Genomic DNA, 4,493 nt, shown 5'->3' with positions numbered 1-4,493 from the left:
CCTCCTCCTCTCTCTCTCTCTCTCTCTCTCTCTCTCTCTGGTTCTGAACTTCTGATAAACTGAGGAGCAAACGTCTATCCGCACGCCACGTTGCACAATTTGCCCTTCATTTTTTGTGATTCATTTTTAAGCCCTTCTCTTAAAAACCGGCGGTCTGCGTTACATGTTAAGGGTTTAGCTCAAACACTCTGATCTCTCTTTTAATCTAGTTTTCTGAGGAGCCAAAGAGCAAGAAGAGACGTGGAAGCACATAGCGAGGCATAGTGTAGCGAATTCATTCAGTGGCTCTTCCTTCTCCTCCGAGATAGTCGGGCTCACCGGCCACACTCTCGGTCAATATCGCTTAGGAGTGTCGCAGCGGACCTGCGACGTTTTGTACCGCTGGGGCTAGGGTTCTCAACAAGCACTCCACGCTCGGCTGCCATATCGTCCAAGCCCTAGGTAAGAGTTTTTGATTGAATAATGTGTTGAATTGAAATGGAGGCTTGGGCTTTATTGTGCTGCTTTTGGATATAATAATGTGCTTGATTCTGTGTACGAGAATTGCCGATCAATTTCACAATTTGGTTATCGTTTTTAATTGCTTTGCTCTAGTAAGAGATACTCTGTTCAGTTTCATCACCCGATTGTATTTCTATGTTTGTATTAGCATCCGCTGCAATCACTGTGATCTTAACTATAATGTTTTTGTACTGTTTAATTGACCAAATGTAGGCAAAATGTGGGGGTGTTTGTAGAATTTAGGATCATAAATGCAAGTTATGTGCTTTGTGAGGCAATCAATTGTCCCTTTAGTAATGCTAGGTTTTTTTGTGTGCAATCCTTTAGGTGGATAACGGCAATCAGTTTACTTTGCTTTAATTGGGACTCTATTGTTATCTGTTGAACTTTATGTCATTCGAGAAGTAGGAGACTAGTTTGTTAACTTAATTACCTGATTAACTAAAAGTGATAAACATTAGGTTTAGCTAATAAGGACTCAAGTGAATCTTGGACTCTAATAAATGAGTTGAAGATAAATCCTCGAGGCACCTATATATATTAGATAGCAGATTATCTTTTACTATGTGAATTAATATTGCTGTGTGAATTGTCGATCGAGTGTTGCTTTATCGTTTAAAGACTTGTTGCCGATTGTTTCTGCTTAGCTGTCTGAAAAAATGGCTGGACAAAATGCTGATATAAATTATCTTACATTTTTAGTCTCATTAGATAACTATAGTTCTTCATCTAAATGGATTTTTTATTACTATTTCATGATTATTGTAAATTTATGCTAAGATAACCATAGAACCTAAAGAAGAGTTACTACAAATGGTTGATCACTTTGAAATGTTGGATAAAGAGAAAGTAATGCAACGAGTATTTACTTCTGTAGCTTTGTGATTGAATGCATTTTTAGTTTTTATCTCCTTTATTTGAAGAGTGTAATCAATAGTTCCCATTGAGAGCATCTTAAACAATGTTAGCCATTTTTAAGTTAAATTTTAGTCAAATTAGCTAAAATGTCATTTTGGCTAGTCACTTTATAAATGTGACTGTATCAATGCTCTCTATTTTAGCTAGCATTACATCAACATTATTCTTCAAATAGAAATTAAATAGTTTAAATATATTTATATATCACATAAAATATTTTACAAGAAATGCATTAAATTATAGCTAGCCTCATATGAGTCATCTCGCTAGCTAAATATAGCTAGCTAAAGTCATAATACCTCAAGTTTGGCTAATCTGCTGGAGCTCCTAAAACATCCAAAAAAGCTAAACACGCTCTCTAAAATAGCCAAGGAGTTAAAATAGAAAGTTTGTTAAAGATGCTCTGAGTGAATAAAGTTTGGCATCACTAATGAAGTAATAGTCTAAACCCCGTATGAATTAACATTTTGCCAAAACAATGTGTCGGCATTGGTCTAGGAAACCTACAAAAGTGTGTTTTTTTGTAATTATTACATTGGATTAATGATCTGTATGTCTAGAAGACAAATGTATATAAAAGTAGTGCTCAAGTTTGAACGATAACTAGTTCTTGTAAGGCAATGATGTTTTGTATCTAAGCTCACCTTCATGTATGTCCCAATATCCGAATCAGGAACAATAAATGAGTTTGTATCTTGACAAACATATATGTCACATTTCTATATATCATAGTATAGAGACATTTTTGCATGATGATTTAAGACCTGTACATTTCAGGTTAGAGTTACAATATCTACCACATGAGCTTCTGTTGTGACATTAGCGATATCAAATTTAATGTTTTTTCATTTTAACACATTTCATTCAATTAAATCCTAGAATGTCTACTAATGTTGTTTAACGTTGTTACTTTGTTATGTGGACAACAACACATTGTACAACAACAATGTGGAGGAAACATATTTTGGGTAATCACACCGTTCGATAGTCTCACGAGGAGATAAAATGGCTATGCTAACAAATTTACCTATTTTTGTCATTGATTGGGCATTGGTCAACTCAGTTAACCCTAAGTTTCTAAACACCTATCAAGAAAAAACCAAACTGAAAATAAAAGGAAACTCAAATCGAACGGTTTTATAACGAAGTACGCGACATTATGAGTATCAGAGTATGTGAGAGTTTTCAGGACGTATTTTAGAAACCCAAGCTATTTATTACATTTTTCTAAAGTATGCGGACGTCGAGGATATTTTCTAGTTTGTCATGATTACGAACCTCAAATTTACGGACCTAGTTGTGAAGTGGGTCTCGCGAGTGGTCCGTGACATTTTTCGGTGAATTTTTCCGACACCGGAGCTATTTTCTATGAATTTTTAAAGCTCTGAAAATGGTGGGAAAAAAAAGTAAGACTTTAATGACATGGACATGTGCGCAGCCCTCAATGCGCCACGCCGCCACGTGGGTCAAATCTCACTATTAAGTTATTTTTTTTATTTGAAAATCAGAAAATTCTTGTATGCACGACGTGTGTTTACACGACGCAATATTAACTGTTTATAATAATTAATATGTTTGACCATTATGTTTATATATTATTTTCTCTAATTTTGATTATTCATGTATGTATGTAAAGGTACGCGTCGTGTACTGAAGATGCTATCTTAAAAATCTTGCAAAAATGGTAACAAATAGCTCGGGTGTTCAAAAAATTCCGTGAAAATTAGTGCGCGCTCAGGGTGATGCGCTCTTTCTACCCATGTAAAAATTTTGAGAAAATGATATATGCGTGACAAGGCTGCCTTTAGGGGGGAAGAAGGGTACATGTGGTTGACTAGTTTGACCGACATCGAAACGACGGCGGACGGAATCTATTTCTTTACCAAGAGCCTATTACGACTACCCAAATGCTTATTACTCCTCCGTAATCACATTGACGATGTCAAATTTAACGTTTTTTCAATTTAGTACGTTTTATTCAATAAAATCCTAGTAAGCCTACTAGTTGACCGAGTGGATCGAGACTCAAATGTTATCGAAAATTGGTAAATTTTTGTCTATAGCCGTATTTAAATACACTAATCACATTAGACGGTCAAGATTTTTTTTAATTTTTAATTTTAGTCATTGGAACCACAACGTGTCTACTACAGTGGTATAATTTGTATAGTAGGTTTTATGCAAGTGTACATCTTTATGAAACAACTATATCTTGCAAACAAAATTTTGAAAAATCGTCCGTAGGATGTGATAGGTATAGTGAAATACGGCTATGGTAGAAATATCACATATTTTTGATAACGTTTTGACTCCGATCAAGGTGGTCAACTCTATTTACGCTTATTCTTCCTTATAAGAAGCCCTATCGTCAGGAGGTTAAATTCGCCAAATTTTTAGATAGGCTACTACATCTCATCTACGTGAGAGTATGTGTGTGTGAAAGAATCAACAATAAGTTAAGAAGGGGTGGGTAATAACGTTTTCGTGTAATAAGTGACGTTGGTTTAAGGTTGACCGAGTGGATCCGGACTCAAAACGTTATCGATAATTGGTGAATAAGTCACATCCCATCTATGTGAGAGTGTGTGCGAAACAATCAAGAGTTATAAGTCAGAAAATAGTGTAGGTAATATTTAGTGTGATAAGTGACGTTGATTCGGGTTGACCAAATTTTTAGATGGGTTGTTACATCTCACCTACGTGAGAGTGTGTAATCACATTTTCTGATTCACAGATGAGATGAAATAATATTCTGGGCACTGGTTCGGCATGAATAACTTAGTAAACTCACTGGTGTCTATATTTTGAGACATGCACATATATCTGATCAGTAGTACACATGGAATTTCAAACACACAAAATTTCAAGTCAAACGGAATCATAAATCCTAATGAAATGCAAAATGGCAAGTCAAGTGTAGCTGCCTGGGATGGAAAATAAAAGAAGTCGACGTATTTTAGGTAGTGGCAATGAAATAAATAGAAAAAAGAAAACATAACGAAATTGCCTCATCCCCGTTTTGAACCCAAAAAACCCAAAGAAACCAAACCACACCCTCACTCTCTCTCTCTCTC

The sequence above is a fragment of the Fragaria vesca genome, linkage group LG5, assembly GCF_000184155.1.
Source record: "Fragaria vesca subsp. vesca linkage group LG5, FraVesHawaii_1.0, whole genome shotgun sequence".
Classification (NCBI taxonomy): domain Eukaryota; kingdom Viridiplantae; phylum Streptophyta; class Magnoliopsida; order Rosales; family Rosaceae; genus Fragaria; species Fragaria vesca.
Note: the sequence above shows the minus strand (reverse complement) of the source record.